This window comes from Panulirus ornatus, chromosome 2 (assembly GCF_036320965.1).
Source record: "Panulirus ornatus isolate Po-2019 chromosome 2, ASM3632096v1, whole genome shotgun sequence".
In the NCBI taxonomy this organism is placed as follows: domain Eukaryota; kingdom Metazoa; phylum Arthropoda; class Malacostraca; order Decapoda; family Palinuridae; genus Panulirus; species Panulirus ornatus.
Window position 1 is genome coordinate 88,491,065 of NC_092225.1, and position 10,930 is coordinate 88,501,994.

The 10,930-nt window shown below is 37.4% G+C and overlaps 1 long non-coding RNA gene across 1 annotated transcript in view; it reads left to right on the forward strand.

Annotated features, from left to right (window-relative positions):
• The first annotated feature begins 644 nt into the window (after positions 1–644).
• The window catches only part of LOC139758180 (uncharacterized), a 149,126-nt gene continuing 138,840 nt past the window's right edge, over positions 645–10,930 (forward strand). The window contains exon 1 of the long non-coding RNA XR_011714783.1: positions 645–1,030. This is a non-coding gene — a long non-coding RNA (uncharacterized lncRNA). The remainder of the gene's footprint in view (positions 1,031–10,930) is intronic.

The window sequence follows — 10,930 nt, forward strand, 5'->3', positions numbered from 1 at the left end:
CGAAATAAGATACTGTCCGTTCCTAAAAGAGAGTTGATCAGGTATTCATTGGTTCTCTTGATTTTCTTAATATAATTTTTCCTTATTTTCCGATATGAATTTAATCAAATACTTTTCTTCAGTGCCTGGCCGTTTTCTAGTTATCTAAAGACTATTTTGTATTAAACTTCATGTCCAAAGGAAATTGAATTTTACTAAACAGTAAATAAGTTTACGAGGTTTTCATCAAGTCGTATTTTGATGACCACGTCCGTAGCTTGTGTTGTGAAATTCCATGTAATCCACTGTAATTTACAGCAGTTGTCTATGTAAGTAGGTGAAACAGGTGTCTTATGCCTTCATACACTCCTTCACAGATACTCCGTTTGAATTCCAGTGTAAAATAGTAATGGTAAAAGAAATATGCGAAGTCGTTGTCTGCGGATCTAAATTGTCAGCAGAGGTAAATCAACTTACCGTTCATTAGACAAAACAATATTTACAATTTTTCACCGACTCACCGTTAGAAGAGAAACATCTAAAAGAAAAAAGAAGTAACTCAATTTAATTGAAATTTTTTGTGCCACAGGGATTACTGAACATTTGTTAAGTTCATCGGTCAAATTGTGACGTCACCATGCCAGTTGTTGAGTGTCGTTCCGCAGTTAGGGATGTGTTACTCCGCTGGCTTCCCTCAGGGTTCTTTTTACAGTGTATATCATAAATCTTCGGTGTCTCCCATCTTCGTTTTTTGTCCGTGACCGTACAGAACCGTTCAGTAGGTGAGTGCAAGAAGAACGAAACGAACCACTGTGTCGAAAATGAATCTAGAATTATCCAATTACATGCTGAGCTCGCCATCTGCCTTCTTGATGATCAGCTTGGTAAAACCTTCCGACATTTTACTTAGTCTCGTCCCCCCACGTCTAGTGATGATAATGTTATCACAACTCGCTGGGACAGGACTAAGAAAGTGTTGGAGGGAACAACACCTTGCAGCAAAGAAGTCAAGACAGATGGTGTAGACCCAATTCCTAGCTGTCGTATGATGGTAAGTAGAAACATTATTTTTTTTTATCTCAATTATATGTTAGACTTGTCAGTAAAACATCAGTTCTCTTTGGGACTTTCACTGATCAAAGTCAAGAAAAATGGACGCCAGTTTTATAGATTGATCTTACTTGAAATCATGGAATCTTTTTTGCCAGAGGATTTAAATGTGTAGGATTTTCTTTTTGTGACTTAAAACATCTTTCAGTATCAAATAACTCGTTGGTGGTAGGGTTATGCGGCAGAGGGGAAAATCTGAGGTTATGTAACAATGTAAAATTTCATTAACTATATAGGTTCTGCTATTAACGAAATTTCATTGTTATAAAAACGTATTCCACGTATTTCCGCTATGATTCGTTAGGTCAGGAATGTAAACTTTGAATTCACTAGAGATATGAACCTAACTAATATTATGTTGGACAAAAATTGACGGATGCATAAATAGTAAAATAAGAATAGGCATTCATTCACCACAGCAAGTTTTCTTAATTTCTTACAATATCATTAACTGAATATCGATATACGAACTGAATTAAGTTTTATAGAAACAGAACAAACGCAAGGTGAAAGTCATTATTCAGCCGTATGCATTGATTTGTTGACATTACTAAACTTCCTAAGTTTATTCTTTACCAAACTTCCTAAGTGTATTCTTTTTGCTAAATTTTATCGAAGCATTACGAATGCATTACTTAAACTGAAATATTGATTCTGAGTGTTTATAATCTCACAATTTCCCTCAACTTCAAAGCCCTGCCCACTTTACGAAAACTTGAAATTGATGTTAGATTTGTTACACCGGAAATTCCATGCTTTATACCAACTCTACGCATTGCAGGAATCAATCTGTAACAATTTCGTTGAATTATATCGTTTACAAAACTCAATTATTTTTTTTTTTGACAATTACCCATCCAAGCTAGGGGATGCATCTACGGAACATCCCCTTCTTTTTTCTCGATTAATTTGGTTAGACAAGATTTTATAAACTCATATGTATCAGTTATCTATGATTATGTAGATAAATGGTAAGTAATATGGACTCAAACTCTCACGAACCTTAATGTACCTTACCTCTTATACAATCAGGCGGTAAAGGTCCAGTTTAGGGGCACCAATGTGAAAAAATTTTAGGATTTCGCGAGACCGTATATGAATGAATTCTGTATAACTAATGTAGGTGATTTAAATAAGAGGAGCGTGATTTGTACGATTCATTTTTATCCCGTGATATTGAATATGCGATGGGAGGTACATCTGTGATAAGGGTAAACTCTGGTTAGACAAAGAAAAGGTTGCAATATGTGTGTAGAAATTACTGAAACTTACGTTGATATTTTGGTAAGTTACAACGGGTAATTTCTCTTCATTTTTTTTTACCATCTTGTCTGTTTTATGTACATCGTTAAGTGGATGCAGCAATATAGGCTTTGATAAGGATAGATTCATCAACGTATAAGGAAAGGCATTTTATATTTCAGTTCGTATTTTTTTCATGAACTTGCATTGTCTTTTTGTGAGTCGATTGTTCATCAGAAATGTAATTACGTTCTTGTTTTACCGTGGCTTATATGTGTGACATCTTAAGTATAGAGGTGTTCATAAGACGGTAAAAAGAAATTATGATACTTTTGTTTAGGATTTAGTATTGTCTTTATGGTGATCGAAATCTTGGATTAATGGATTAGTATTCATTGTCTTGTTTATTTTCTTTTTTTTTTCTTTTTTTAGTAGGGGGAGCAATTCTTTGTCTTGATTAAAGAACGCGGGTGTCACGGGTAGAACTGGAAGAATTTGGAGATTATCAACCCACAGGCATGTTATCTTGTTTTCTTTCAAAGCTTTTCTCGGTTTGGAAATCGATTTACAAACCGAATCAAATTCCGAAGAATCGCTTAGTGGATGTCTGTTTTCGTCTGTCCGCAGGTGTCCCTCCTGTTTTAATAGATATGTATTAACAACAGTGGTATCTATACAGTATTTACTCCTCGAACAGTTGGGGTAGAGTGCTTTTACACCGCAGGTTTCCCCTACTTCAAAGCCCTTCTCACTTCGTGAATACCTATCCTTGTCACAATGTGGAAGAGAAACATGGTCTCCCCCGCTTTGAATCCACTGCATAGTGTGTCAGGTGTCTATTGATATGAGTTTTACTACAGTCCAAAAGCATTTTCAGTGGTATCCCTTACCTGCAACATTATCAATGTAGCTGGAAAATGTTAGTCTCTACAAAGGGAAATTTAAAAATATATTATTCGCTATGGAGACGGCGTAATATTAATAATTTACTGATTTTTTTTTTTTTCCGACGGCGCCTCAATGTAAGCCTAGCTCGGTACGATTAGCTGAATTGTTGTGATCAATGCACAAATAATCAAACAAATAACCGTGCTTTAATACTGCTAGTTTAATGTTAAGCTTTTCAAATATGATTTTGATAAACTAACAGTAAGTGTGGTAGTTCGCTGGACAAACTCTCACCAAAATTACCATTACTGTATTATGAAAACTAACTGGAATTTATTCCCTAAATATTTTGGATTTCACTCGACTAATTTCATGAATTTTTAGGCTTTGACCACAGACTCATATTCAGCGTACTTTAGCTAAAAGCATCTATCCTGAAATTCTCAAGAAAACCCGTTTTTTGAAAAAATCAAGAATTTTAACTTCAGATTTTAATGAAAATCTGGGTATAGATGTTATTTTACATGCTGATTAAGTATTTCGAGTCAAATGACTGCATTTAGCATTATCATTACCTTTAATTATTCCTTAGATTGATTATAATAAAATTAGTATGCTAATTACTCGACTAATTACACGAATTTTTTGGGTTTTGACCACAGATTCGTATTCAGCATATCTAAAACCATCTATCCAGAAACTCCCAAGAAAATCCATTTTCTTTTTTTTTTTAAATCAAGAAAAATCCAACGCTGTATAGCCTTGCATTTTGATCAGATTTTCAACTTCTTCAGATTTTAATGAAAATCTGGGTATAGATAATATTTTACATGCTGATTAAGTATTTCGAGTCAAATGACTGCATTTCACATTATTAATGACTTTAATTAAACCCCTTAGATTAATTATAATAGTATTGATATGCTAATTATTCGACTAATTACACTAATTTTTTGTTTTGACCACAGATTCGTATTCAGCATATCTAAAAGCATCTATCCTGAAATTCTCAAGAAAATCCATTTTTTGAAAAAAAAAAAAAAATCAAGAGAAATCCAAGGCGTGTGCATGGTAAGTCTTACTAGTGAACAGCTTTCGTAGAATTAATTTAATCTCTACACTCTGTCGTTGCACCTTATCGTAGTCTGTCGTTGCACCTTATCGTAGTATGCACTGTCATTATATACTAGCAGTATATTTCTGACATACCTTATATTCCATGTTTTCTGGTCATGAAAATGACGTAGGATTGATAACATGCCCGTGAATATTGTTACCTATTAACATGGGGTGTTCAGTGTTGTAAATGGAAATGGTGAAGAGCTTGTAGATTTATGTGCTGAAAAAGGACTGATGATTGGGAATACCTGGTTTAAAAAGCGAGATATACATAAGTATACTTATGTAAGTAGGAGAGATGGCCAGAGAGCTTTATTGGATTACGTGTTAATTGACAGGCGCGCGAAAGAGAGACTTTTGGATGTTAATGTGCTGAGAGGTGCAACTGGAGGGATGTCTGATCATTATCTTGTGGAGGCTAAGGTGAAGATTTGTATGGGTTTTCAGAAAAAAAGAGTGAATGTTGGGGTGAAGAGGGTGGTGAGAGTAAGTGAGCTTGGGAAGGAGACTTGTGTGAGGAAGTACCAGGAGAGACTGAGTACAGAATGGAAAAAGGTGAGAACAATGGAAGTAAGGGGAGTGGGGGAGGAATGGGATGTATTTAGGGAATCAGTGATGGATTGCGCAAAAGATGCTTGTGGCATGAGAAGAGTGGGAGGTGAGTTGATTAGAAAGGGTAGTGAGTGGTGGGATGAAGAAGTAAGAGTATTAGTGAAAGAGAAGAGAGAGGCATTTGGACGATTTTTGCAGGGAAAAAATGCAGTTGAGTGGGAGACGTATAAAAGAAAGAGACAGGAGGTCAAGAGAAAGGTGCAAGAGGTGAAAAAAAGGGCAAATGAGAGTTGGGGTGAGAGAGTATCATTAAATTTTAGGGAGAATAAAAAGATGTTCTGGAAGGAGGTAAATAAAGTGCGTAAGACAAGGGAGCAAATGGGAACTTCAGTGAAGGGCGCAAATGGGGAGGTGATAACAAGTAGTGGTGATGTGAGAAGGAGATGGAGTGAGTATTTTGAAGGTTTGTTGAATGTGTTTGATGATAGAGTGGCAGATATAGGGTGTTTTTGTCGAGGTGGTGTGCAAAGTGAGAGGGTTAGGGAAAATGATTTGGTAAACAGAGAAGAGGTAGTAAAAGCTTTGCGGAAGGTGAAAGCCGGCAAGGCAGCAGGTTTGGATGGTATTGCAGTGGAATTTATTAAAAAAGGGGGTGACTGTATTGTTGACTGGTTGGCAAGGTTATTTAATGTATGTATGACTCACGGTGAGGTGCCTGAGGATTGGCGGAATGCGTGCATAGTGCCATTGTACAAAGGCAAAGGGGATAAGAGTGAGTGCTCAAATTACAGAGGTATAAGTTTGTTGAGTATTCCTGGTAAATTATATGGGAGGGTATTGATTGAGAGGGTGAAGGCATGTACAGAGCATCAGATTGGGGAAGAGCAGTGTGGTTTCAGAAGTGATAGAGGATGTGTGGATCAGGTGTTTGCTTTGAAGAATGTATGTGAGAAATACTTAGAAAAGCAAATGGATTTGTATGTAGCATTTATGGATCTGGAGAAGGCATATGATAGAGTTGATAGAGATGCTCTGTGGAAGGTATTAAGAATATATGGTGTGGGAGGAAAGTTGTTAGAAGCAGTGAAAAGTTTTTATCGAGGATGTAAGGCATGTGTACGTGTAGGAAGAGAGGAAAGTGATTGGTTCTCAGTGAATGTAGGTTTGCGGCAGGAGTGTGTGATGTCTCCATGGTTGTTTAATTTGTTTATGGATGGGGTCGTTAGGGAGGTGAATGCAAGAGTTTTGGAAAGAGGGGCAAGTATGAAGTCTGTTGGGGATGAGAGAGCTTGGGAAGTGAGTCAGTTGTTGTTCGCTGATGATACAGCTCTGGTGGCTGATTCATGTGAGAAACTGCAGAAGCTGGTGACTGAGTTTGGTAAAGTGTGTGAAAGAAGAAAGTTAAGAGTAAATGTGAATAAGAGCAAGGTTATTAGGTACAGTAGGGTTGAGGGTCAAGTCAATTGGGAGGTGAGTTTGAATGGAGAAAAACTGGAGGAAGTGAAGTGTTTTAGATATCTGGGAGTGGATCTGGCAGCGGATGGAACCATGGAAGCGGAAGTGGATCATAGGGTGGGGGAGGGGGCGAAAATTCTGGGAGCCTTGAAGAATGTGTGGAAGTCGAGAACATTATCTCGGAAAGCAAAAATGGGTATGTTTGAAGGAATAGTGGTTCCAACAATGTTGTATGGTTGCGAGGCGTGGGCTATGGATAGAGTTGTGCGCAGGAGGATGGATGTGCTAGAAATGAGATGTTTGAGGACAATGTGTGGTGTGAGGTGGTTTGATCGAGTAAGTAACGTAAGGGTAAGAGAGATGTGTGGAAATAAAAAGAGCGTGGTTGAGAGAGCAGAAGAGGGTGTTTTGAAATGGTTTGGGCACATGGAGAGAATGAGTGAGGAAAGATTGACCAAGAGGATATATGTGTCGGAGGTGGAGGGAACGAGGAGAAGAGGGAGACCAAATTGGAGGTGGAAAGATGGAGTGAAAAAGATTTTGTGTGATCGGGGCCTGAACATGCAGGAGGGTGAAAGGAGGGCAAGGCATAGAGTGAATTGGAGCGATGTGGTATACCGGGGTTGACGTGCTGTCAGTGGATTGAATCAAGGCATGTGAAGCGTCTGGGGTAAACCATGGAAAGCTGTGTAGGTATGTATATTTGCGTGTGTGGACGTATGTATATACATGAGTATGGGGGTGGGTTGGGCCATTTCTTTCGTCTGTTTCCTTGCGCTACCTCGCAAACGCGGGAGACAGCGACAAAAAAAAAAAAAAAAAAAATTAACAATATGGTTTTTTAAAACTGACCAATGCCTTGAATACTGTCATACTCAAGACAGACACCCATCTAAAGATAATTTAGTTTACAAGTGTTTGGTGGGCCAGGTTTTGTTGGTGATATGCTGTAATTGAAGACCCGGTTTTGTTTGATGTTGATGTGCTTTGATTTTATCACCTTTGAGATTATTATTATTATTATTATTATTATTATTATTATTATTATTATTATTATTATTATTATTATTATTATCATCATCATCATCATTATATAGATCATTTAACCCTGTGGCTGCACTCCATTGAGGAGCAGGGAAATGATGACTCCTTTGAAAAGTGAAGATCCTCATGAGGACTGTTTCTCTCAGCTTAGCTCAAGCTGACCCAGCTCGCGGTGCAACCACATGCAGGTGGAGTTCAGTAGCACCATAACATTTTCTGATATTAAATGTGATTATAAAGTTTCATATTTTATATTGAATGCAAAATTTGCCCTTTTCTTAAAAGGAAGAAGTTCAGGATAGAAAAGTATGAACATATGGCATCAGAGATTACGATCGAGATATCCGTACCCGTGTCTACGAATCGAAGCCTTTATAGTAAAGACAGGAATGACTTGATTTCTCAAATTGATGATGAACCTCCCGTGGAATATTTTTTTGTCTTAGATACCTGGATCATATCACTAGCCAGATCGATAGGTTCATGCTGTGCTGCGTGCACTGTTCAACTTAGTAATATACTATCACTTCTGAAAATCACTGTAAGGACCCAGAAGGAGTTGTATGTGCAGCCACTTCCATTAGCTGTGTTCATTAGTGTTTTCACAACCCCATTATGTTTTATTCAAGGAACATGCCACATTTTACCATTTACACCTGTGAATAAGAATACCAAAAGTCGACTCTAATCACATTTTATTCAACATACTTGATATTACAACAGACGTGCATCGCAGAATGGGAAGTTATACAGTGATATATTTTATTCCACCAATCATACACCTTACTAATAACAAGTTATTGTAGAAGTTTGTGGATACATGAAGTGGACTTAAAGTACCACCTTACGGCTTCGTGTAGATGGACTGTATTTTATTGCATACTGTGAATTGCATTTTCCTTCAGCTGATTATTGAATTACGTTAGAATGTCAAGATTTAGGAAGAGGCGTCATACACGTAGTGAAAATTTATATGGCCGTAGAATTATCATGAACACCCGAAGGTGTTCAAATGATCTGATTTGCGGTCACAGAATGACCGTGGTAGCCTTAATGAACTTAACAGTTGATAGGTCTGACGGCAAAATAACCAATCAGCATAGAACATAGAACTCAAATTACCAACCAACCACAAGTGATATAGATTATTGATTATTTTTCATCCGTTAACCTAACAAGTTGTATTGAATATTGCACAGTATCATTATTTTTCATTTGTTAACCTAACAAGTTGTAGAGACTTGCATAGTATCAAATTTTTTTCATTTGTTAACCTAACAAGAGGTTGTAGAGACTATTGCATAGTGTCTTATCATTTGTCATTCATTAATTTATCAATAAATTGTAGAGACTATTGCATAGTATCTAATTATAGCCTAGTATTACTGTCAGAATTCATAGCATAGATAATAAGACTTTTCTCTCGATTTAAAACTCTTATGTTGATGTTTCGGGAATTCGTGCCTTAATGTCAAAATATAGATATATTAACCAGAAAACCAGGATTTCACGATGGATACTTTATCAACACGTTTATATTAATATAAAGGATATTTTTAGGGGGAGAAATGTACAAAGGTATTCAGCAGAAATTTCTGGTTAGGTTAGCTAATGTGACAGGTTTTTGAAGACCTGGGGACATGAGGATGAAAATTATGTACAGCATTTAGTGATACAAATCTTGTTGGTTTGGGGTTTCAGGGCAGTAAGGTTGTATGGACTCACTTTCAACAAAACTTGTCTAAGTTGTCATTCTTCCAATAATACAGACAGAATTCTTGTTTTACACCCACATATTTCTTCCTCCTTAGAATAGACTTATCTCTGTTATGCTTTGTATCTTGAATCTTCATCATACTTCTTGATAGGTGTAGAATAATTTTTGTTCATTTGTACTTCTGTATACAATATATTTCTTAAAACTTGTTTCCTCCTCTTTTCATATTTGTGTATGTTCATTCCAAGCTTTTATACAAATTGCATATGTCTGCTTTATATATATATATATATATATATATATATATATATATATATATATATATATATATATATATATATATATATATATATAGTGTGTGGAAGAAGAAAGTTAAGAGTAAATGTGAATAAGAGCAAGGTTATTAGGTACAGTAGGGTTGAGGGTCAAGTCAATTGGGAGGTGAGTTTGAATGGAGAAAAACTGGAGGAAGTGAAGTGTTTTAGATATCTGGGAGTGGATCTGGCAGCGGATGGAACCATGGAAGTATAATAAAAAAAAAATAAATAATATATATATATATATATTTTTTTTTTCTTTGTCGCTGTCTCCCGCGTTTGCGAGGTAGCGCAAGGAAACAGACGAAAGAAATGGCCCAACCCACCCCCATACACATGTATATACATACGTCCACACACGCAAATATACATACCTACACAGCTTTCCATGGTTTACCCCAGACGCTTCACATGCCCTGATTCAATCCACTGACAGCACGTCAACCCCGGTATACCACATCGCTCCAATTCACTCTATTCCTTTCCCTCCTTTCACCCTCCTGCATGTTCAGGCCCCGATCACACAAAATCTTTTTCACTCCATCTTTCCACCTCCAACTTGGTCTCCCTCTTCTCCTCGTTCCCTCCACCTCCGACACATATATCCTCTTGGTCAATCTTTCCTCACTCATTCTCTCCATGTGCCCAAACCATTTCAAAACACCCTCTTCTGCTCTCTCAACCACGCTCTTTTTATTTCCACACATCTCTCACCCTTACGTTACTTACTCGATCAAACCACCTCACACCACACATTGTCCTCAAACATCTCATTTCCAGCACATCCATCCTCCCGCGCACAACTCTATCCATAGCCCACGCCTCGCAACCATACAACATTGTTGGAACCACTATTCCTTCAAACATACCCATTTTTGCTTTCCGAGATAATGTTCTCGACTTCCACACATTCTTCAAGGCTCCCAGAATTTTCGCCCAATCCCCCACCCTATGATCCACTTCCGCTTCCATGGTTCCATCCGCTGCCAGATCCACTCCCAGATATCTAAAACACTTCACTTCCTCCAGTTTTTCTCCATTCAAACTCACCTCCCAATTGACTTGACCCTCAACCCTACTGTACCTAATAACCTTGCTCTTATTCACATTTACTCTTAACTTTCTTCTTTCACACACTTTACCAAACTCAGTCACCAGCTTCTGCAGTTTCTCACATGAATCAGCCACCAGCGCTGTATCATCAGCGAACAACAACTGACTCACTTCCCAAGCTCTCTCATCCCCAACAGACTTCATACTTGCCCCTCTCTCCAAAACTCTTGCATTCACCTCCCTAACAACCCCATCCATAAACAAATTAAACAACCATGGAGACATTACATACCCCTGCCGCAAACCTACATTCACTGAGAACCAATCACTTTCCTCTCTTCCTACACGTACACATGCCTTACATCCTCGATAAAAACTTTTCACGGCTTCTAACAACTTGCCTCCCACACCATATATATATATATATATATATATATATATATATATATATATA